Source organism: Lynx canadensis, chromosome C1 (genome assembly GCF_007474595.2).
Source record: "Lynx canadensis isolate LIC74 chromosome C1, mLynCan4.pri.v2, whole genome shotgun sequence".
In the NCBI taxonomy this organism is placed as follows: Eukaryota; Metazoa; Chordata; class Mammalia; order Carnivora; family Felidae; genus Lynx; species Lynx canadensis.
Genome location: NC_044310.1, coordinates 153976343 through 154003011, shown reverse-complemented (window position 1 = coordinate 154003011; position 26669 = coordinate 153976343). Strand labels below are relative to the sequence as shown.

The window sequence follows — 26669 nt, the reverse complement described above, 5'->3', positions numbered from 1 at the left end:
TTGTTGATTGAGTCTGTTATTGGTTATAAAAACTAATTACTCATTGAGTAATAGAATTCATTGTGAATGAGATTTGGAAATTGAGATTGTGTGTGTGTGTGTGGGTGCATGTGTATGTGTGAGACAGAGAGAGCTACCTCCCCACAATTATGTTTATCATTTAAGTTCTCTATGAAAATTTAATACATGCTTTATCTCTATCCTTTTAAAAATCACTATGTAGTCTAACAAACCAGTAAATTTAAAAGCTATTTAAAGCAGTTATAATAAAGCAAAGTGCAGAGAAATATTTTAAGAAGTCACTTGAAGTAGAATATAGTTATGCCGTGAAAGTAAGACATTTCAAATAGTATCCCAAGTGAAGTTTTAAATGACTAGAGCTTAACAGACATATTGGAAGGCAGTATATGTAGGTATTGGGTAGCTCAGTAGAACTATAATACACAATGTCTGCTCTTTTACAGTGCATAACTTCATATGAGAGATGACCCAGGTGTGCGTATATCTGACTAGTCCGCATTAGGACAAGTGAGAGCTGCAGGATGCAGTGGAAGTACAGAAGAAAATGTGACATTGCATATGAAAACATCAGAGAGAGAATTACAAAAGAAGTGGCATTTGAGTTAGATCTAATTAGGACAAAGTTCATATAGTTTTTAAAATTTTTTACTGAAGCCTTGAGATCTATTGAAGACAGAAATAGATTCAGTGGAAGTTATTTTCAGTATATGATCAATTGGAAAGTGATACATTTCTAATAACTAGTTGGCATATTTATGTTAGAGGAAACTTTCTATAAGTAAAGTAATAAAGACATTAGGTGTTTAACAAAAACAAATATCTAAGTTGAGACTTAGAAAACATGCATGAATAAATTTTAGGAGTGATAAACTGAATATCAATTATATCCTAATGGTTTAGTGAAGTGATGTCAGCATCATAAGACATCCTTCATATTTCCCTCCCCAACTTCCACAACAAAAATTAGGCATCTACCCCTGAACAATGCCTCCATGAGGGTTGTGGGATCCAGACCATATGCTAAGGGACTCAGGAATTTACCAACCTGTGCATCAGGTAATAGCAGAGAGACCTCAGTATCACTTGCAGTCCCTGCAGAAATCTGTGAACTGGTTCCAGTCCCTGTCAGTCACAGCCCAGGAGTACCTAAAGAACAGTGACTTGGCAGTCCCCCATGGACAAGAAAGCCCATGTGTCCAGGTTTTCAGAAGAGAATTTCCAGCATCCAGTGGAGAAAAAAAATTTTTGGAATGTATTGGAATGGATAAGAGAAACCACTTGACTTTCCTTGCACCACCCTTCCTCAAAGATGGCACAGCTTGTGGCTGAGACATTATCAGCCATGATTTCTCCCATAGTGAAAGGGGAGAACAGGTAAGTGTTTTCTTGACTTCCCCAACTGTGTGGTACACTTCCAAAGAGACTCCTTTCTATCTTGAAGAATCTAGGCTACTAAATTGCAAGTTCCATGACTAGGCAGAGGGATGAGATTGGGAGAGTGGTAGATAAAATAGAGGGCATTAAACGGATATGGTCCCTGATGGCTGAACTGTGGACTCTATTAGAAAGTCCATCCATGAACTGCTGGGAAAGCATCATCCATGGATGTCTATGACTGCCCTGAATGTCTCACCCACACACCACTCCCACTCTGTGGCTGGCTCCTTGTGTGAGTTTCCAAAGGCAGCAGTAACAGAGAGCTTTGGTAGATGCCTAGGGAGTACACAAAAAAGAATCAAACAGAAATTCTGGAGCTGAAGAAGTCAATGAAATGAAATGAAAAATGCAGTAAAGAGCATCAATAGATAAACAGGCCAAACAGAAGAAAGAATCTGAGTTAGAAGGTAAGAAACTTGAAATCATCCAGTTAAAGGAGAATAAAGAAAAGAGAATAAAAGCATAAAGAAAGCCTATGTGATCTATGAGACACCATAAAAAGAAACAAGGTGTAAATTATTGGAATTCCAAAAAGTGGGCGACAGAAAGCTTATTTAAAGGAATAATGGTTGAGAATTTCCCAACTTGAGGAGTGATTTGGATATACGAGTCCATGAAGGTAATAGCTCACCCCATAATTTCAATCTAAAGTGATCTCCAAGAAACATTATAATAACTGTCAAAATCAGACAAGGACAAAATCCTAAAAGCATAAAGAGAAAAGAAAAATTGTAACCTACAAAGGAACCCCCATTAGTCAACCAGAAAATTTCCCAGCAAAAACCTATGGGCCAAAAGAAAGTGGGATGATATATTCAAAGCGCTGAAAGAAAAAAAATGTCAATCAAAAATATTCAGCAAAGTTATACTTCAGTATTGAAAGAGAAATAAAGACTTTCCCAGACAAACAAAAGCTGATAATTCATCCACTAGACCTGCCTTATAAAAAATACTGAAAGGTGGGGCGCCTGGGTGGCCCCAGTCAGTTGAGCGTCTGACTTCGGCTCGGGTCATGATCTTGCGGTCTGTGAGTTTGAGCCCCGTGTCGGGCTCTGTGCAGACAGCTCAGAGCCTGGAGCTTGCTTTGGATTCTGTGTCTCCCTGTCTCTCTGTCCCTCCCCTGCTCATGCTCTGTCTCTCTCTCTGTCAAAAATAAACATAAAAAAAAAATTAAAAAAAAAATACTGAAAGGGGTCTTGTAATCTGAAATGAGAGAATGTTTAATAGTAACATGAAAACATATGAAAATACACAAAACACTGGTAAAAGTAAACATGTAGTCAAATTTGGAATACTCTAATATTGTAATGTGGTGGTATGCTAAGTACTTAACTATGATATAAAAATTAAAGGACAAGGTATTAAAAATAATTATAGCTACTATAATTTGCTAATGAATACACATTACAAAAAGAGATAGATTGTTACATTAAAATCATAAAAGGGGGAAATAAAAGTAGTTTTGTATGCATTTGAAGTTAAAGTGTTACCAGCTTAAAATAGACTTTTACAAAGATTATGTTTTAGGTAAGCCTTATGGTAACCAAAAAGCAGAAACTTATGGTAGATTCACAAAAATTAAAGGGAATATTAGCATATCAACACTATGGAAAAGTCACCAATTTACAAAGGAAGGCAGCAAGAGATAAATAAAAACATAAGGGAACTACAAAAGAGTCAGAAAACAATTAAGAAGATGGCATTACTCTACATGTAAATGGATTAAATATCCTGATCAAAAGGCATAGAGTGGCTGGATAAAAACAAAAACAGAATCAACAACAACAACAACAACAACAAAATGGGGCCCAACTATATGCTGCCAACAGGAGACTAACTTAGCTTTAAGGACACACATAGGCACAAAGTGAAGCGATGGAAAAAGATACCCATTCAAGTAGAAATCAAAAGCAGGGTTAGCATTAAATTTATATCAGGTAAAATAGACTTTAAGACAAAAACAGTTACAAGAGTCAAAATGGTTATTATATAATGATAAAGGGGTCAATTCATTAAGAAGATACAACAATTGTAATCAGAGCACCTGACTATATATTAAGCAAATACTAACAGATCAAAAGGGAGAAATAGGTAATACAATAATAGTAGAAAATTTCAATACTTCACTTCAATGACAGATCATCCAGACAAAAATCAATAAGAAAACAATGGAATTGAGCTATACTTTAGATTTAATGGACCTAATATAGAATATTCTATCAAACAGCAACAGAATACATATTCTTCTTATGTGTGCACAACGCATTCTCTAGGACAGATTATATGTTAGGCCACAAAACAAGTCTCAGCAAATTTAAGAATATTGAAGTCATACCAAGTATCTTTTCCAATCATGATGGTATGACACTAGAAATCAATAACAAGATGAAAGACGGAAATTTTTCAAATATGTGGAAATTAAACAACAGACTTTTGAACAATGAGTCAAAAAATCTTAAAACAAATTAAGACGGAAAAACAGCACTCCAAAACCTATGGGATGCAGCAAAAGTAGTCCCAAGAAGGGAGCTCATAGTGATAAATAACTATATTTTAAGAAATTTCAAATAAAAAACCAAACTTTAGACCTAAAGAAATTAGATTTTTAAAAAGTACAAACTTGTACAAAAATACAAGTCCAAAGTTAGCAGAAGGAAGGAAATAACAAAGATCAGAGCAGATATAAATGAAATAGAAACCAAAAAGGTAATAGAAAAGACCAATGAAACTAAGAACTACTTTTGGGAAAAGATAAACAAATTTAGTAAGCCTTTTTCTAGACTAAGAAAAAAAGAGGCAAGACTCAAATAAATAAAATAAAAAATGAAAGAAGAGACATCACAACTGATACTACAGAAATACATGGAATCATAAGAAACTACTACAAATATGCCAACAAAATTGGGTAACCTAGAATAAATTGATAAATTTCTGGAAACATACAACTACCAAGATTGAATCATGAAGAAATAAAAAATCTGAACAAGCCAGTAACAAGCAAGGAGATCGAATCAGTAATCAAAAATCTCCCAACAAAGAAAAACCCAAGACCAGATGGTTAAAGATGAATTAATGCCAATCTTTCTCAAACTCTTCCAAAAAATTCAAGAGGAGAGAAAACTCCCAAACTCATTTGGCAAGGCTAGCATTATCCTGACACCAAAGCCAGATAATGACACTACAAGAAAAGAAAACTATAGACCAATATCTCTGAAGAATATATAAGCAAAAATTCATAACAAAATATTAGCAAACTTAATTCACTAGCACAATAAAGGATGATATGCCATGATCAGGCATGATTTATCCCTGGGAAGCAAGTTCGGCATTTGCAAATCAATAATGTGATTCAATAATGTGATACACCACACTAATAGAATGAAAGGTGAAAATCATATGATCATCTCAATAGATGCAGAAAAATCATTAAGCAAAATACAGCATCCTTTTATGATTAAAACTCTCCACAAATTGGGTATAGAAGAAACATACATCAACATAATAAAGGGCATATACAACAAACCTACAGCTAACATCATAGTCAATGGTGATAGATTAAAAACATTTTCTCTAATCAGGAACAAGTCAAGGATGCCCATTCTCACATTGTTACTCAATATAGCACTGGAAATCCTAACCAGAGCAATCAGGAAATACACAGAATTTAAAAGACCTCCAAATCAGAAAGGAGAAAGTAAAATTGCCTTTGTTTGCAAATTATATGATCTTATATAGAGGAAATCCTAAAGACAACAAAAAAAAATGTTGGAAGTAATCTGCAAATTCATAAAAGTTATAGAGTATGAAATCAACATACACAAATCAGCTGCAATTCTATACTCAATAAACTATATGAAAAAGAAATAAAGAAAGCAATCCATTTACAATAGCATAGAAAACAATAAAATACATAAAGATAGATTTAACCAAGGAGGTAAAAGATGTGTATAGTTAAAGAAAAAACACAAGACTTTGATGAAAGAAAGTGAAGGAGGCATAAACAAATGGAAAGATATCCCGTGTTCATGGGTTGGGTGAATTAATACAGCTAAGATGTCCATATTACCTAAAGCCATCTAAAGATTAAATTTTTTAATGTTTATTTATTTTTGAGAGAGAAAGAGTGGGAGTAGGGGATGGGGCAGAGAGAGTGGGAGACACAAAGTCTGAAGCAAGGTCCAGCCTCTAAGCTACAGCACAGAAACTGACCCAGGGCTCAAACTCATAAACTGCAGGAAAATGCCCTGAGCTGAAGTTGGACGCTTAACTGACTGAGCCACCCAGGCACCCCAAGCCATCTACAGATTAAATGAAATCCCTATCAAAACTCCAATGGCATTTTTTCATAGAAATAGAGTAAATAATTCTAAAATTTATATGGAACCACAGAAAACCCCAAATAGTCAAATCAATCCTGAGAAAGAAGAACAAAACTAGAGGAATCACATCTCCTGATTTCAAACTCTACTGTAAAGCTATAGAGATCAAAACAGTATGGCAATGGCGTAAAATGAGACACATAGACCATTGGAACAGAATTGAGAGCCTAGAAATTAACCTGTATATATACAGTCAATTAATATTTGACAAGGAAGCCAAGAATACTGAATGGGGGAAAATATTCTCTTCAATAAATGGTCTCGAAAAAACTGGATAATCACACACAGAAGAATCAAATTAGACCCCTCTCTTATACCATACACAAAAATTAACTTGAAATAGATTAAAGACTTAAACATAAGATCTCAAACTGTAAATTGCTAGAAGAAAACAGGGGAGAATCTTCTTAACATTGGTCTCAGCAACATGTTTTTTTTTGGCTACGACATCAAAAGCATAAACAAGAAAAGCAAAAAAAAATAGTAAGTGGGACTACATCAACTAAAAAGCTTCTGTGCAGCAAAAGAAGCAATCAACAAAATAAAAAGGCAACCTACGGAATGGAAGAAAATATTTTTAAACCATATATTGAATAAGGGGTTAACACCCAAAGTATGGAAAGAACTTCTACAACTCAACAACCACAACAGCAACAAAAACAGCAAGCAATCTGATTTTAAAATGGGCAAAACATGAATAGCAACGTTTCGAAAGAAGACATCCAAATGGACAAGTACATGAAAAGTGCTCAACATCACTAATTATCAAGGGTATACAAGGCAAGACAACAATGAGATGTCATCTCACACCTGTTAAAATGGCTACCATCAAAAAGACAAGCCATAACAAATGCAGGTGAGGATGTGGAAAAAGGAAACCCTTGTGTACTCTGGGTGGGAATATACATTGGTATAGCCACTATGAAAAACAGTATGGGGGTTCCTCAAGTATCTAAAAATAGAAATACCATACAATCCAGCAATTCCACTTACCTCTGGGTGTTTATCCAAAAGACATGGAAAAAGAATCTTGTATAGGTACTTACATTTCCTTGTTTATTGCAGCATTATAGAAAGATGTGCTATATATATTTTATACACATACACACACGCACTGGAATATTATTCACTGAAATTATTCAGATAAAGAAGGAAACCCTGCCATTTGCAACAACATGGATGGCTTAGAGGATTGTGCTAAGTGAAATAGGTTGGACAAAGACAAATAGTATATGATATAATTTACATGTGGAATCTAAATTAGCAAACTCTGAGAAATGGAGACTAGAATGGTGGTTACCAGGGCCGGGGGTGGGGGGGTGGTGGGGTGGGAAAATGGGGAGGTTTTGGCCAAAGGGTATAAACTTTCATTTAGAAGATGCATGAGTTCTGGGGATGATTTATGTACAACATTGTGATTTTAGTTAACAATAAAGTATTATATGGTTGGACGTTGTTAAGAGAATAGATTTTAAATGTTCTTACCACAAAAAAAGTAATGGTAATTATGCGACATGATAGAGGCATTAGCTAACACTACAGTAGTAATCATTTTGCAACATATACCAAATCAACATACTATATATCTCAGGGCTCCTAGGTGGTTCAGTTGGTTAAGCCTCCGACTTCGGCACAGGTCATGGTCTCACAGTTCAGGAGTCCGAGTCCCATGTTGCTCTGTTAGCACAGAGCCTGCTTGGGATTCTTCTCTCTCCCTTTCTCTCTGCCCTCCCCCTACTCTCAAAATAAATAAAAATCAAACTTAAAAAAATTTAAAGGAATAATTTAAAAAACATCCCATATATTGTAAACTTATACAGTATTATATGTCAGTTACATCTCAATAAAGCTGGATAAAAATCCTGGTGGTTTATGTAAATTTGGTAAATAATATTATAGCACCTATGGATTTAAAAGCACAAAATATAAGGTCGATTTTCCCAATTTAACTGCAAAATAGACAGCACATAATTACATACTACTACAAAGCTAAAGATTTGCTTCCAATTGTAAATAAAAACAAAACATTCCCCCCATATTTGACATTGTAAATATTCTTTCCAGTCATCTCTAAATAAGGAAGTAGATTTAGTATCTATGATATAATCCCTAGAAAGTAGATAGTGAGGATATCGCAATGGTTGATATAGAACGGAGTCTCAATGAAAGACCAGCTTTATTACATTTGTAAAAATGAGACCTATATTCTCCTCAGGATTGATGTAAGGATTAAAGGAATCTATATAGAGAAAGCTCAGGACACATATCACATGCTGGATCAATATTAAATTTTGTGCATTTCATGCTATGATTAAGTTAGAAAACATATAAACTACCAAACCTGGAACAGGAAGAAATAGAAAACTTGAACAGATCAAAAACAAAGAAATTGAATCAGTAATAAAAAAAAACAAAACAAAACAAAAAATAGAAAAGAAGGGAAAACATCCAAACTCATTCTATGAGGCCAGTATCACTCTGAAAACCAGATAAAGACTCCATTAAAAAAAAGAACTACATGTAAACCAGTATTTTTTTTTTTTAAACTTATGTGCCAGCACTGGGTTAGGTGCTTGAGGGACAGACAGGAAGATTAAGTTTCTGACTTTGAGGAGCTCTCACTCCAGAACAATGACAAATAAGCAAATAAGGTCCCATGAGAAACATACTGAATTTTATATAAGTCAGAAATAGGATAGTAGCCAGTATTAATGACATGTGTATCTTTCTGGAAGGCCAGATTTTATAATATTAATACACATTTCACTGTTATTGGCAGAAATACTGAGAAATCAGTCAGACTGTTCTAAGCATTTGTAAATGTGAATTAGCTCAATAAAAGTGAAAAGAGAAAACATGTACTTCTTAGCACGTTACTACAATTCATCCATTTATTAAACAAATATTTTAGTCCTCTATGTCAGAAGACATTCTAAGCTCTTGTGAGACATCAGTACACCAAAGAGATAATCATCTCTGCCCATTTGGAGGTTACATTACTGACACAGGAGATAGATATTACACAGTAGTATACGGGATATGAGAGAAAGAGAATAGTCAAAAGTAACCATAGGAGTTTTTAACCTGAGGAATAGGAAGAATGGAGTTACCTCTGTAACAGTAAGATGAGGAAGGCTGGGGGTGGAGCAGGTTGACTAAGGAGAGAAAAGTTCAGAAATTTAGTTTAGGGCATGTTAAATTTGAGGTGTCTATTAAATACCCAAATCAATAGGCCAAATATGCAGTTGGACACATATATCTTTAGTGCAGCAAAAAACTGGAGCTAAACATATTTGGAAGTCATAATTATCTGTATGAGATTTAAAGCCTTGAGAATCAATGCGATCACAAGAAAATAATGAGGATATAGAAGAAAAGAGAATCAGGGACTAAACCAGGGGCACTCCCAATTAGTGACTGGAAAGGCAGAGTAAAGAATAAAATGACTGTGAGGAAATGAACAGTGAAACAAGAAGAAAGAAGATCATAGGCTGTCCTGGCATCCAAGGGAAATAAGTGTATCAAGGGAATTCAGTAACGCACCGTGTCTGACACTGCTGGATGATCGAGTAAGATAGAGAATCCACCACTGAATTTAATAGTGTGGTGGTCACTGGATTCCTATCGAGAATTGTTCTGTTTTGGTAAACTGGTAGAAATGAAAACCTGACTAAAGCGGATTTAAAAGGGAATGAGGGATTTAAAAGGGAATGAGGGAGAGAAAATACAGTGAACACTTGTAAGTATTTTTGTGAAGAGGAGGAAAGAAATCAAGAAGTAGATGAAGGAATAAAGATCATTTTAATATGGGTGCAATAATAAAATGCTTGCAAGATACATTGAAGAGCTGAAATTACTGAAGTAGGAGAGAGAAAAAAAATGTTGAAGTGACGCCCTTATATAGGTAAGAAGAAATAGAGAAATAAGGTCTGGTGCACAGACAAAGGGATTATTTTAGGTAGAAGCAGGGATAGTTGATTTAAGGTAACAGGTGGGAAGTCAGATTATGTGGGTGTAGAACTCGGTAGAGAGGTACATGTAGTGATAAAAGTCTGAAGGGAAAAGTCTCTTCTGATTGTGTCAATTTTCTTAGAGGTGTAGGAAACAAAGTTGTCAACTGAGAATGAAGACGAGGTAGGAGGTAATGGTGATCTGAAGAGGAAAGAGAAGTGTGGAATCCAAGTCCAGGAAACTGGGTCAGTGGGAGGTCTGGGGAACAGTGGTATGATTGCTGGGCAGCATCAAGGGACCATTTGAGGGTAGTGCTTCTGTCCAGCTGCATGGATGCAGGCATGGGGTGGGGAGAGCTGGATATACTAGGATGGAGTTTTTGCCAGACAATTAAAAAGGGGTGAGGGTATCTGGGTGGCTCAGTCAGTTGAGCCTCCAACTCTTTTTTTTTTTTAAATCTTTATTTATTTTGAGTGAGTAGGGGAGTAGCCCAGAGAGAGGGAGACACAGAATCAGAAGCAAGCTCCAGGCCCTGAGCTGTCAGCACAGAGCCCGACTCGGGGCTTGAACTCACAAACCATGAGATCATGACCTGAGCCCAAGTCGGACGCTTAACCGATGGAGCCACCTAGGTGCCTCAGAGCCTTTGACTCTTGATATCACTCGAGGTTTGTGAGTTTGAGTCCCACATGGGACTCCGTGCTAACAGTGCAGAGCCCATTTGGGATTTTCTCTCTCCCTTTCTCTCTGCCCCTCTCCCACTTGTGTGCACATGTGCAATAAATAAATAAACTTAAAAGCAGGGGGTAGTTTAAGTGTGTATGTGTATGTAAGGAGTGATTATTATGAATGGCCATGGAATTTAATATATTCAATAAAAGTAAAGACGACATTAAGTAAGTGAGGGACAGTGAAAGTGTAAGATCAATGCACTGGTGTCTTGGTTGAGTTAAAGGATTCTTTAAATTGGGGTTCAAGATGAAATGAACTGGAAAGATAGGTGGCGCAGAATGCGGGAAGTAGAGATCACGGTCAGGTCACAGTTATTGGCAAAAAAAGATGTTTAAGGTACAACATGGGGGTGCGTGTCTCAGGAAGGGTAAAGAATACAACCATTGGAGGAAAGGAATTTAAGAAACCTAGAGAGCTAAGTTGGTAATTTAGGTTTGTATATAGAAAGGCCATCTATACACAAACTGGAATTACCAAGGTTTTAGGTAGGGGGGGAGTCAGGCTGGAGACAGTGCCAGTGAATTAATTAATTATTTATTTATTTATTTATTTATTTATTTTTTTCAACGTTTATTTATTTTTGGGACAGAGAGAGACAGAGCATGAACGGGGGAGGGGCAGAGAGAGAAGGAGACACAGAATCGGAAACAGGCTCCAGGCTCTGAGCCATCAGCCCAGAGCCCGACGCGGGGCTCGAACTCACGGACCGCGAGATCGTGACCTGGCTGAAGTCGGACGCTTAACCGACTGCGCCACCCAGGCGCCCCAGTGCCAGTGAATTTAAAGCCAATTCCTAGTTTTGAAGAATTACATATTTGTGCAAATTCCTAAGAAGATGCATATCCAAGTGCACAAATATTCTGCATCAATATTTTGTCCTGGTTTTGCTTTTAAGTTTGAATAGTTTTGTGATGCTAAAAAGAAAGAGAAAGAAAGAATAAAGTACACACAAAATAAAACCCCTGCAGAAAAATCTCATTTAATATTATTATAATATAATCTGATTAATTAATGTGATATAATTATATAATATAATTATATAATATAATTATGTAATATAATCTTATAAAATATTATTAAACTATATCCAAGCAGCATGGATCGACAATAAAAAAATACTGTGATACAAATTATAATATTTACACATAAAAGGAAAAATATTATCATGTGCCAAATAGTGGATAACATTTTATTTGTATTTTTAATCTGCAAAAGAAATGAATGATTACTATTAAATGTGGAAAATTAATAAAGGAAAATAAAATAAAAATAAATATCCTACATACCAGTCTCCCCATACAAATCCAGAGCTCCAGAATAACCACTGTTAAAGACTCTTTGTATATTCATACAAAATGTTTCTAAACATATGTAAATATATATCAATATATGTAATTATAACAGGTATTTTTCTTTTTTTCCCCACAGATAACACCATACACAACGTTATGAAACCTGCTTTTTTCAATTCACAATATTTTTTGATCATTTTCCACATCAGTATATCAGACCTAAAATTATTTTTAATATCTAGATAATATTTGTTATATATTTGTATCACAATTGATCAAACCCGCCTCCCATTAATGGATAGGTAGGTGATTCCCAGGTTTTTGCAATTAACAAACAATGCTGTAATGAATGCCATGTGTGAGTATACCTATAAAACCAGTTCCTAGAAGTGAAAATGTTGGATCAAAAGATAAGTATCTTTTTTTTTTTTAATTTTTTTTTTCAACGTTTATTTATTTTTGGGACAGAGAAAGCCAGAGCATGAACGGGGGAGGGGCAGAGAGAGAGGGAGACACAGAATCGGAAACAGGCTCCAGGCTCTGAGCCATCAGCCCAGAGCCTGATGCGGGGCTCGAACTCACGGACCGCGAGATCGTGACCTGGCTGAAGTCGGACGCTTAACCGACTGCGCCACCCAGGCGCCCCAAAAGATAAGTATCTTTTAAGTGCTGATAGATACTATCAAGTTGATAAGTATTTTTCCATTTACTTTCTCCAAAATTTATAATGGGTTTACCTTCTATGAAAGAAAGTTGATTACAACTATTATAATGTTGATGGTAGAAATTTGGACTATTGACTAATCATTTGGACTACAGTCAAAAGAGTCAAACTGTCAAGCAGGATGTTTGACCCGCCACACAAATTCACAGGTGAAAAATAATAAATAAAGAGGCTCATGGCAACACTGTTTTAATAGTAAAAAAACTATCCATCATTATGGAATTATAATTTATGATATGTTCCTATAATGGAAAGTTATACATCAGTAGAAGTTACTGAACCTGGGGGCACCTGGGTGACTCAGTCAGTTGAGCATCCGACTTCAGCTCAGGTCATGATCTCACGGTCTGTGAGTTCGAGCCCTATGTGGGGCACTGTGCTGACAGCTCAGAGCCTGGAGCCTGCTTTGGATTCTGTGTCTTTCTCTCTCTCTGCCCCTTCCCGACTCATACTCTGTCTCTCTCTGTCTTTAAAAAATGAATAAATGTTAAAAAATTTTTTTAAAAAGAAGTTACTGAATCTTACGTCCCCATATCATAATCTCAATTCTCAAAAACAACATGTTGAGGGTAAAAAGCAAAATGTGAACAGATACTTTCAGTATAATACCACTTATATAAAGATTTTAAAACATGTAAAACAGTGCTTCGTATTATATATGCGTGCAAATTGTGTGGGCCATAATTTTAAAATACAAATATAAAGATCGTGCATGAAGTTCAAAATAGCTGTTACCTGAGAAGGGAGTAATAGGAATGGGATCAATATTGAGTATAAAGGAGTCTTGCATTGTACCATATCTTATCTCTTCTGAGAATCTGAACTAATATGACAAAAGAAGTCAAGATGAAATTTTAAAAAGGAACAAATTCATAACATCACATAAGAAACATATCTCCAGAATTATGACCAGTCCCATTTTGTTGCCTTGACTGCTTTAGGTAGTCTTTGGTCAACCATGAAACCAGATGAGTAGTTTTAAGTAATTTGTTCCAGAACCATCCGATTTGGTTCAGGTATGCCCCTTCTATTTCTGGCCCTTTTGTTGCTGTTCTTAAATTGCTCTTTCTTGTCTAGCGTGCTTAACTGTTTAGACATCCTTGCCTCATACTATTGGCTTCCTTTACTGGATCCCAAGTAACATTTCCTACTTTATGCCTTTTTTTATACTAATAAATATCTAATGACTAAGAATAATGTCTAGGTTTGAAGACAGAAAGTCTCATGGTTTATGTTTCTTCTATCCAAGGAAACATGTCTTTTATCAGTACTGGAATTTTCTCTATTTAATCTTTACAAATATCAAATCTCCCCCATTAACTCAGTTATCTCTAGAACATCTGTTAGGTTGCTGAACATTTTAATTCTACTTATCATATATGTTTTTTAATGTTTATTTGTTTTGAGAGAGAGAGAGACAGAGTGTGAGCAGGGGAGGGGCAGAGAGAGAGGAAAACACAGAATCTGAAGCAGGCTCCAGGCTCTGAGCTGTCAGCACAGAGCCCGATATGGGGTTTGAACCCACAAACAGTGAGATCATGACCTGAGCTGAAGTCGGAGGCTTAACTGACTGAGCCACCCAGGCGCCCCTACTTATCATATTTTTTAACGTCAAAAATGACATTTATGTACTTTGGGTAAATCCTCACATCCATCTACAAATCTTTAATTCTTATTTCAGCTGTATCATACTGTTAAATTCATTCCTTCAGTTTTAAATGTTAATTCTTGGGGCACCTGGTTTTTATCATTTTCATTTACAAATTTCTATTTGACTTCTTTTTCTCAATATTGGCCTATTCGTATTGCATAGTGTTTTGTTTCTATTCCCTAATAATTTTAATCATTTTGAACATGCTTATTTATTGCTTATTTTAGATTATTTTATTATCCCATATTCCGCAGATGAAATGTATCATTTTGGTTATGCCTGCTGAACGTCCGTCCCTTATGGAGGTTTATTTCTCATATAGTATGTAATTTTTCATTGTGAGTTTATCTTAAGTTTTTTTCTTCCTTTAAGACCTAAGATTTGAAAAAAATTATTTTACAATAATTTATAATGATTTAGATTTACACTGACTTAGCAATTTTGCAACTGCTGCTGCCAAGCATTCCAAACTATCATTGGCCTGATACTGATTTTTATGTTACTTTAGACACTGAGGAATTCCTTTCCACAGAATAGCATATGACCAGATTCAGAAGTGATTTGAGGCAGTGCCTGAGTTTTAATTCTTTCTAAAAGACTTTTTTTTCCTGAAAGACAGGATAGAGGCAAGTTTCTTTGAATTGCTGATTATATTTTTTAATTCTCATTTCAGTGAAAAACACAACTTCTTGAGGCTCTATGCTCTATTCAGTGGTTGTCAATTTCAACTTCTGATGTTACAAGTTAAGACTTCAGCCTTATTTATACTTACACAGACTTTGAAACTAAACCCTCTGGGAATTTGGACTTTTTTCTAGATATTATGTACCTCCTTCTACTCCTCAGATCCCTGGGTCAGCTTTCATGTTTATTACTCAGGTTTTAGTTATCACTTTATTTTTGATTATTGAAGGCTTCTTTTTATTTATTTGGAACTTAACCATGCATTTTAAAGCATTTTTATTGTGTTTTATCTAGAGTTTCTAGATGTTGGCAAATGAATTCTATGTTCAGTCCACCAAGTTGTCAGAATTGAACATTCTCACAGGTTTTGTGCAAATTATTACTTTTATCTTAGTAGCTCTCATTTCACCTTGAAATTCCTGGGGATATAGACCGTTCTGATTCTGAGGATATAGGATTTATGCTGGAACCCATCCATACAGATCTTTTTCCTGAAAAACTGTGAATAAGCTACATCGAGTGCAAAAGAATTTCCTGTACTCCGCTTCTTTCAGCTGAGTCTAGGTTGGTAACAACAGGATGTATTTACTAACACAGTTGTTTCTGCAAACAACTGACTTCCTTAGAAAGTCAGGCTCAAAATTCATAAAAGTATGTCATTCCTGGTGATATAGCTAAGGATTCAATAAGAGTCATTAGAGATTTCAGTTGGTAGATTTTAGCAAGGCCAGTAACTGAGCAGCTCACTGAATATTCTTTGTCTAAATTGATGGGCCATTTTACATTTTAACTTTCTGACACCTAAGCACCTAAATCATGGGCCATTAATTTATGTAGAGTGATCAAATAGAAAACATGGCATAGTCCTTTTTTGACTTTCCTCTTTTCCAACTGTTAGAAACGTGATGACCATATACCACACTTTTCCTGAGATAGTCCTGAAATCCGTTGTTCTTGAGAAATTAACAGACTACATCCTAAAGTTAAGATGATATGCTATGGTCACTCTGTCTAAATAAGTAGGCTCTCCAGACTTCTGGGACTGTTTATGCAGAAAATAGCAAAAGTAAGTCTGGGTACTTCTCTGGCATTATTCTAGTTGCCTGACAATTTCTGGGCCACCGTTGTTGCTCAATCCAGCTGAGACACACAAAGAAGAAAGCATCATAGCTCCTAATTCTGGGTTGATAGGGATACTATCCAGTTGGCCTCTGTCTGGCTTACTTCATGCCTTACATATTTCACCTTTGATATCAGTTATTCAGAGAAGGGAGAGAGTGTCAGTCTTCTCTTACCATAATCTTGTCATAAACCTTTTATTTTTCATGATATTCCAACCAATCCACTATTCTTTATATAAAGCCTAATAGGAACTTTCTTGTTGCATTGTCATTGTCCCATACATTACCAACCAACACAAGCTGTAACAGGGCACGATTATGCAGTCACATAATTGCATGCTTATTTGCTAATACCATCAAGACATGTTCATGAGGAAGGCATATTATAATATCAACCAATCCTAGATACTAATACAAGATTTAATCATTCCAAACTTTAATAATAATTCTAACAATTCAAAATACTCCTTGAGGATGACTGCTTCCTAAGATCATTTTATTCCAGTGAAAAATGATATTTTAGCAAGCAGAAACAAAGTTAACTAAAATTATGATATTCTTACACTCAAAAATCTCTTAGCACATTCTGATAAACGAAATATATTTAAATATCTTGGATTCTTAAACTATTTCTCCAGAATTTTAACAAATAACCAAAGCTCCTTACATGATAGAAAAGTGTTGTTATTATTAAAAAAATTTTTTTAATGTTTATTTATTATTGAAAGAGAGAGACACATGGTGTGAGCAGCGGAGGGGCAGAGAGAGAGGGAGACAGAGAATCTGTGCTGAGCTGTAGGCACAGAGCCAGATGTAGGGCTCGAACCCATGAACCACGAGATCATAACCTGAGCCAAATTTGGACACTCAACCAACTGAGCCACCCAGGTGCCCCCAAAAGTTTTTTTTTATTATTAGTATAGTTATATTTTCCTCCAAATAAATGTATTGACTTAAAAGTTTAATGGAGTATTACCAGGAAAAATCTACCCTTTTGATTTGCAAAACCTACCTCCACTTCAGCTTCCCTCTACCTCTAATTTCTCTATACCCAAATGCAATAAGAATGAATATTATAGGGACACAAGTGAGTAGCATTTGAGATGCAGTATGATTTCATATGATGTTCTTGATGCTGGTTATCTCTTCCTACATGGAAATAGTATTTCAATAGGCCCTACTATATTGCTAATGGTATTCATCATTATCATCACAATGTATATAAAATTTGAATGTTTCTTAAAATCATTGTAATATGAAATTACATTTTGATCGTTAAAGATCTTATTTGACTTCACTGGCATTATGACTTCTTTTCTGAGTCCTAGAAAGATCTTTCACCAACATAAGCAAACCATTTTTTTCATAAATCTTACTTTTATTACAGTTAAAAAAATAGACAATCATACTAAACTTGTATTCTACAGGTAAGAGACCTGTGAAGTAACTGAAAAATCCAAATCCATAGCATTTTAAAAGGTAAAGCCTATGTTAAATCTCTTGAATTTTTTCCCAAATTGGTTTCCGTTTGATATAAACTTGTTTATAACTATCATCTGTGTTTAAAGAACACTGAATAAGATGCATTAAAAATTTACAAAGCCAATTGTAGCAACGTGGATGGAGCTGGAGAGTGTTATGCTAAGTGAAATAAGCCATACAGAGAACACAGATACCATATGTTTTCACTCTTATGTGGATCCTGAGAAACTTAACAGAAACCCATGGGGGAGGGGAAGGAAAAAAAAAAGAGGTTAGAGTGGGAGAGAGACAAAGCATAAGAGACTCTTAAAAACTGAGAACAAAGTGAGGGTTGATGGCGGGTGGGGGGGTGGGTGATGGGTATTGAGGAGGACACCTTTTGGGATGAGCCTTGGGTGTTGTGTGGAAACCAATTTGACAATAAATTTCATATATTGAAAAAAAAATTTACAAAGCCAAAAGTGATAAAGTCAGGGAATATAATGGGGGGATTTTTTCCCCCAATGGCAGGATCCAAAAGTGGTTTGGAGTTGATATTGAAAGCATTTGTGACCTTTGTCAGAAAAGTTTTTGAATGGAAATTTTAGAAGACTTTGATGTATACGTTCTAGGATGTTTGTTTAGAGCAGAAATCTGAAAAAATGTTATTCCAAGACCTGCTTTGTATTTTGTATGACCTATTATAAAATTATAATACTATAAAATAAACAATTTTCAAAGGAAATTAACAACAAAACCAAATATAGAATTGAATCCCGGGAAAGTCTGAGCTGAGAAGTGACAACTTAGGTTTGCTGTATGATTAGCATTGCCCATGACCCTCCTATGGGTGCACAGCAGCTGTTAATGGAATTACACTTGAGTTAAGGTTTCTATTTCAAATTATCAGCTATCCCATCCATACCACCAAAAGTTTCTGCACTGCTAGTGAAGAAAAGATGAAGAAAAATAAACATCAAATGTTCTGAAATGGACAAAGACTAAGGCTTCCATATCTGTCAGTAATAACCTTAATTTCTTAATAACAATAGAATAAAAATGAACACAGATAAAAGCTAAATTCTATCGTAATATTTTAATGCCTGGGCATTGAAGCTAAATAAAGATGAAATCATTTATTAAGCTTAGAAACTGAATGAGGTAGTTATCAGGATGTCTAGAAGTGACCTCCACAAAAAGAAGTTTGGGAAGAAGAGGGTGGGGCGAGTCTGCCTTTACAGTGTTGCCCAAGGTCAGCCTGAGGGAAGAGAAGTCTTCCAAGTCTGTATTTCCACCTAAACACCTACTTCTGCCCTTTTCACTGACCTGCCAGGCTTGCCACACAGTTGGATAAAATTAAGTCTAGAAACAAAAAGGTGATCTTTCTATCCCACCCATTCTAAATTAAACTTCTGCATTCATCTAGATTGAGAAAGCAGCTATTTCAAAGGCTTCTTTCTGTGTGAAGGATGGGATTTTTCATCATACTTGTGCCTTTTTCCAGGCTTCACATTGCCATCCCCTGGCATGTCAGTGCAAGGGAATGCCTAGAGGAGTTCTACGGAAGGTGCAGCTGTCAGTAGAAAGGGAAAAAGAACTTCTGGAAGGAAGATTCATAAAGGAAGTTAGTTCGCCTAAGGGAAGAAACTTTGTAATTACTTTCTTTTCTTTCTCTTCATACATATCCTTGTAAAAATACAAAATGAAACAGGGAGGAAAAGGCATGAGGTTGAATCATTAATTCAGATGCTAGCAAACTAGCCCATCTATGATCATCAAATTAGAGAAAAGATGTGAGGATGGAGTCAGAGGCCAGAGCGATTTGGCCAAAAGCTGAGGAACGTGGGTTACTTCTACAAGCTGGAAAAAGCATGGATGAGTATAGCATGGGAAATAGAATCAACAATATTGTAATAACATTGTTTGGTGACAGATGGTAACTATACTTATCGTGATGAGGACTGAGTAATGTATAGAATTGTTAAATCCATATGTTGCACACCGGAAACTAATATAACACTGTATGTTAATTATACCTAATAAAAATAATCCAATTAGATATGTATAATAGGTATGTGTTGGTCTAATCCCATGAAAGTTTAAAATAGAATCTGTTTTTAAACAGGTCATTCTGTGAGAAATAGGTAACTGAAGTATGTATAACAAGCCTAATGGGAAACAGAGTTAGTTTCCAATTTGAGGATTAATGAAACTAAAAACTGCTCTATTGGAAAGTGTTTTGCTACTGAGAATTAATTATTTCTTCCAGAAAGTCCACATACCTCTCAAATAGCCTTTTTTTGAAGAACCAACTGATTTAAATAGAAGAGATATTTATCTTACAGGCAAGGTTTTAATTTCCAAGTACAGGGCACCTAAAGCGAGTTACGTCAGCTTTCCTTTTTATCACCTTCTATCCCTTCTTCCTATCTCAAAGAAAAAACATTCTGGAACCTTCCCTTTTTTGTTGCCTGTAGGACTTCACTTTATTTTTTGTTTCTTCTTTCCTCAATTTCTCTCTATTGATTTCATATCCTTATTTTATGAAGGAGCTGAGGTTTTTCTAATCCTGACTAAAATCAAATTTCACTCAACAGTACATTCCAGCTCAAGATAGAAAATGTTATCTCTCTTTCTGTTCACTGGTAGATGTCTTAAAATTTAAAATTACTCTTCAGCTTTCTCATTTCCCATTTTTTCCTAAGTCCAAGCCCCTGTCTCTGCAAATCTACTAAACCTCTTCTCCTTAAAACCCATCCATGACCTAATAATAATAATGGAGTCCATCAGCTCCAAACCTATTCTCTTGTTAATCAACCACTTTATGGGTTTGCTAATGTTTCTGATTCTTATTTTAGTAGTCAATTTACTTGCTTTCTTTCCTAGGAAATTCTTATTCCTCCAATCTCTCCCATTACTTTCCCACAATTAATATTCTTTCTGGACTCTTTTCACTCCACCTAATCTTTTTTTTTTCTTTTAATGTTTATTTTTGAGACAGAGTGTGTGAGCAGGGGTGGGAGGCAGAGAGAGAGGGGGACAGAGGATCCCAAGTGGGTTCCATGCTGAGAGCAGTGAGCCCTATGCAGGTTTTGAACTCAGGAATCATGAAATCATGACCTGAGCTGAAGTCGGAGGCTCAATGGACTGACCCACCCAGGTGTCCCAATTTAATCTTTTTTTTTAAGTTTATTTATTTTGAGAGGGAGGGAGGGGCAGAGAGAGAGAAGGAGAGGGAGAATCCCAAGCAGGCGCCATGCTATCAGCACAGAGACTGCCACAGGGCTCCATCCCACAAACTGGGAAGTTATGACCTGAGCTGAAATCAGAGAGTCGGAGGCTCAATTGACTGAGCTGTGCAGGTGCCCCCACTCCACCTAATCTTAGAGTTACACCAAAGTCATTTTTCCTTCACTTTTATTTCTCACTGATGTTCATTTACTGTGATCTAATTCTTGCCTCAGTTTCATACACACTCATATATTCAGCTTTCTTTCTAATCTATGGACATAAAATTTTCACACTGTTAACACAATTGTTTTTACCCTCTTACAGAACATCTTTATCTTAGAGTATGTGTTATTATGCCAAATGCATATCATCAAAAGCCAAATTCATTATCTTTACTTTTGTTGCGGGGGGGGGGTTGCGGGGGGGGGGGGCAGGGAGGAGAAAAACAGCACAACATTCTCAGGCTTCATTCAGATTGGCTTATTTACCATTCTCTGTATAACATCTTATAGTTCTCTATTGCCTTGTATTTGCCTGCCTCACTCCTTTGTGCCTGGAGTGAACAACTTTCTACATTTATTTGTTTATAACCCACTCATTCTTTTTTTTTTTTTAAGTTTATTTATTTATTTATTTTGAGAGAGAGAGTATGCATGTGAGCAGGGTAGAGACAGAGAGAGAGGGAGGGAGAATCCCAACCAGGCTCTGCACTTTCAGGGCGGAGCCCGACTTGGGGTTCTAACTCACGAACCATGAAATCATGACCTGAGCTGAAACCAAGAGTCAGATGCTCTGAACCAACTGAGCCACTCAGGTGCTCCATATAACCCACTCACTCTTAAAGATCTAATTTAACTATTATATCCTCTTAAAATTGTTTTCTCTGGGTTCTAACCTCCCCATGGACAGAAATGTTGACTCTTAACTTATTTTGAATCTCAGGATATAACACAGTGCCTGGCACAAGATAGGTGCTTATATACCTGCTCTGTTCACCTTCTCACCTTTTGTCACTCTTATTTTGATATTGGTAATATTTTGAGTGATAGTACTATTTGTGCATATACATTTCCATGCTAAATTCCATGAAGAACACTCCACACCTTTGTTTATGTCTCAATCTCTACCATGGATAGTTCTTGGTAGATGCATGGTACTCAATAAATATTGTTGTGGAAGTGACACATTTTATTTAATCCCTTTCCTTTCTCAAGATATTGCAAAAGTAGGGCACAGTCTGTGCTTCCAGTAAGTGAAAAAAAAAAAGGTGGGGGAAGGCCAGAGCATGAGATGATGTTTTTGTGAGCATCAATAGACTAATCTATATGTATTGTCCACACTTATTAGGTAGAAGGAATAGAGATGTGAGTTAGTATGTTACCATCCATATCATTTATGGTCAAAGAATAGAATAATGTACCTCATCGAATGGGGAAGGAGAATACTAAGAAACAGAGTCTCCATAGTCGTTGTCTTAGACTAATTTTCCTGGGTGCTTTGTCAAGAGCCCTGAGACAATTGAGTAGTGCATATAATATGCCATTAAATAACATAATGTGTACTTTGACAGAAACTCTATTTCATAGAATTAGCAGACACACACACATATAGTCAATATCAGCACACCTGGTATATGCCATTTGGATATGTCCACATTAGAGGTAAATTGTGTTACTGCTATGAAATACATTGGAAACTGTCAATCTGTGTTCTAGCCTTGTCTCTGAATCTAATTTAGCATGTGGCTACGGAAAACTGAATCTCACTGCTGCAGTTATTTTAAAACAATGAAATAAATAAATGTTAAAAATCTGTGGTTCTAAAAATTGCCATGTGTACAGAACTATGTGGAACTCAAATCTCCTTATAGGCCTCACATGTCCAAAGAATGGATCTTTTTCCCTTGGTGGTTCGAACCAGTCTATAAAATCTTTCCCCATAGCTTGCACAACCTCTGACACAGCACAACTACCTCTTTATAGAAAAACGATGAGTAAGATAGAAACATACCAATGCACCCCTACTACCTGCCACCTCTACCACCACCATCACACACACACACACACACACACACACACACACACTAATGTACACACACACTTCTCTTCCCAAAGGGAAGAAAATGAGGCACTTCAAAACAATCTCACAAAAATAATTTTTGAATGTTTTAAATTTTCACTTAAAATTGATATAAATGACAATTAGGACTTTTAAATGTGGGATTTCTAAATTGCTCTCTCCCCATTAAATTGATAACAATGAAAAGAGGATTTAGGGAGAAGTCATGAGAAGCAGCAGAGAAAAGCAAGGCTGTTGCATGCAATTTCCAGCTCCTGAGTCATTCCATCTTTTAGCACAGCTAATGCAACATGACCAAAAATATTTAAAATGTGAGCACCTTACACAATATCAACTAGTTTAAATGGCACAGTCCTACCATCACACATCCACCAAAATCTAAACAATATCCATTTTCTCAGCAATTAATTTGTTTTCAGTTTACTCCTTACATCCATACTAGGAGAGGGAGGGGGTCTGTACTGTCATTCCAAGTCTGTTAAAGACATTATACAAATATTTCATGGCAGAAATGACTTACATATTTTTTCTAAAAGGGAAAAAGAGAAACCCACATAACTAATCCATACCATCATAGCTGGCAGGAATTGTTTAGAAGGCCTTTGGGCTCAGAATGTTGGTGTGCCTTTGAGGCGTCTATCACAAGGCTCAGCCCTGGGCTTTGGCAAAGCCACTGCCATGTTAATCTGCTTCATTACATCTCTACAATTTGTTCACTGCATTAAGGAGCAGTATTTCCCTTGTGAGAGGAAGACCCATCCTTCACTTTGAAAGCTTTACCTTCAAAAGGTACACAAATGTAGTCACAGATGGGCACTAAAGGCCAGAAAACCAAAGAAATATTAAAATACAACATGTCAGAGTCAAATCTCATTTCAATGCAGGAAGATTTAAAGATCCAGGGCAGCTAGAATTAGAGCTTTTCCATCTTTCAGATCTAAATCCAAGCTTACAAAGCGCACACTTTAATTATTATTAACACAGATAACAATTCATGGATAGATCAAAGGTAGAATCATGTTGCCTTACCTGAAATAAAGAGAATTGTAAATCATAGCACAGAATCCATATATGTGGTGAATATAATAGTCTCCAATGCAGTTCTTCAGAATTTTGACTGAAGCAGAAAATAAAATCTCACATGTGTTCCATCCTCAAGAAGAAAAAACGAGAAAGGACGACCGCAGCATCCTCTCTGCTTCTGCTTTAGCTTTCTGTTCTGACGCTCACTCGATGGTACCCACTGTCTGTTAGAAAGCAGCATGCTAAATTGAAAAATAAATAAATAAATAAATATAAGCCTGCATCTTACATGACAGCTCCATCTTCTGGCCAAAACTGGAACCATTTTCATTCAAGATCCTTTGGCAATGCTACATTTAGCAAGCTTGATTAAATGGTGTATATAGCACATAATTCCATTGTATTTCAAATCAACTACCTTAATTAATTGTAAATTAAACATTTAGGAAGCATTAGAGTATACATTTTTAAAATTTGTAATCCTACTTTTGGGGTTTAGTTAAATTTACTTACATTATATTTAAACTAAATGGAAGCTTTTCATAGCATTACAAACTTAATGTTTACCTTAAGACTTACTCAACTCAACCTGAAAAAGTAACATGTATCTCCTATAAAATAATTTTAGTTGCCAACTTTATCTTTACTGGTACTTTTTTGTGGAGAAGTTGTTTAAGTTTTTACTACTAGAGAAATTCTTTGTTATGTTGTTACTTTTGTTATTTGGGGGCAATTTTGGAGGATTAAAGTTAATGCAGGTAATGAAATTACTAAAAGGCAAACTAGAAAATCTTTAGACAACCCAAGCTTTTTAAGATATTTCAAAATATACAGATATCAAATTACGTGCTATATGGAATTTGATAATTGTAGTAAGTGTGTAGTTATGTAGTACCAGGATGGGAGAAAAATTAAATTATTACGAGAATGAATTTGGGAAATAATGTCCATTATACTGAGCATATTATGTGTTCAATGTATATTTGTTTAATTTTTCTATCGTCAATTATGAAGATCTGGTTCATTCTTAAATTACTAAACAAAAAGATAGACAGCTTTCTTTCCACTTTTTCACATTACCATTCAAATTTGGGGACAGGTGTATGAACTAAAATTCCCCCTACTCTAGTCTTTTGATATCCCAGAGCGTTGATCATTGGTTGCTGTGTGGTAACGCTATCCGTGGTGCTGAAACCAACACCAGAGCTTAAAGGATTCTAGATCTTTTTTTTTAAATTTTTTTTTCAACGTTTATTTATTTTTGGGACAGAGAGAGACAGAGCATGAACGGGGGAGGGGCAGAGAGAGAGGGAGACACAGAATCGGAAACAGGCTCCAGGCTCTGAGCCATCAGCCCAGAGCCCGACGCGGGGCTCGAACTCACGGACCGCGAGATCGTGACCTGGCTGAAGTCGGACGCTTAACAGACTGCACCACCCAGGCGCCCCATGGATTCTAGATCTTAAACTGGCCTGAAATGTTGTCATTGTAATATTTGATATATATTTTATCTAAAAATTTTTAAATATAAATTTTATTTATTTTATTTTAAAATATTGATAAAATATTTGATATAGAATTATTTGACATTTTATCCAGAATAAGTGCTAGTATCCAAGATACAAATATCTAAGAAATATTTTATCCACAGAATATGTAGTATACATGTTGACTGGAAGCCGTCATGCTGATAAATCTATTTAATAAAAATATGATTATCAGCCACACATTTTTGTCCTTTTTTAATATTTCCTTTTATCCTTGCTGAGGTCATATTATGTAGATTGAGCCACCATTAGTGTCCCATTGAATAGATGAGAATACCCAAGCCCACTTTTTAATAATTTGTCCAGAGTTAACTAATAAGCGCATCAAAAGAACAAATCTAGTTCTCTAAATTTTACCTGACCACTATACCTACAATATAATTAAGATACATTTGTATTGTTTCTAAAGTACATTACTAACATTGCACAAATAAAAAACGTGACTTAGTAGGTCACATTACTTAAATATGTACACTCAACTATTTCACCTCATAAGTTTTCTGCAAAAATATAGAATACCATTGTAAATTCTCAGAGCACATAGGTCATGATAATTTTTTTCAAATTTTCCAGCAAATCACTCCTAATGGCCAAGAAACTTGAACTAATCAGATTAGAGCTTGAGATGCCACAAACATGAAATATCATTGAACCTTCACTTTATCTTTAAAATCATACAAATTTTATAATAATTTATATAGAATTTAAATATTTTTTCTTAAAATATGAATCATTTGTCCCATTATTTTGAGGGTAAATTTTATGCATTAGGAAGATGTGTCTAACTTATCCTGGGATTTTGTGTACCTCCAGGCATGCCACCACATGCTCCTAGGGATACAATATTCCAGTTTGAGGACCATGAACTTATGTGCCATAAAATCAATTTATCTCAGCAAATAGGTAATTACCTAAAATATTTTTCATTTATTCCTTTATAGCATATACCTTTAGTTTTGACAAATCACAAACATAGAGTTTAATATTAACAGGTTATACCTTTAAAAATATATATTTTTGCATCCATTTTTAGCATGCTCTTGTCAAAGTCACTCTGGTAAATTGTAAACATTTTCACAATCCTTTCCTCCTCCCCTATTCATGTTGTTTGCAGTGTGAATACTATTAGGAGATGGAGATTATATTTCTATCTTTTATCTGGGCTGACCTCATGACTTGGCAAAAGAATATAGTGGAAGTGACACTATTCCAGTTTCAAGTCTAGACCTAAAAATTTCTTGCACGCTTCCACTTATTTTCTTGGAACCCTCTCTGACCACCAGGTGAACAAGTCTGGGTTGCCTGATGGAACACATGAGACCACATGGAGCAAAGA

At 35.6% G+C, this 26669-nt stretch overlaps 1 protein-coding gene across 1 annotated transcript in view; it reads right to left on the bottom strand.

Annotated features, from left to right (window-relative positions):
- LOC115521604 (sodium channel protein type 2 subunit alpha) overlaps positions 1 to 24007 on the bottom strand; it is a 139642-nt gene extending 115635 nt beyond the window's left edge. The window contains exon 1 of the mRNA XM_030326916.2: positions 23793 to 24007. The gene's annotated coding sequence lies outside the window, so the exon portion shown is untranslated. The remainder of the gene's footprint in view (positions 1 to 23792) is intronic.
- Between the last annotated feature and the right edge of the window lie 2662 nt (positions 24008 to 26669).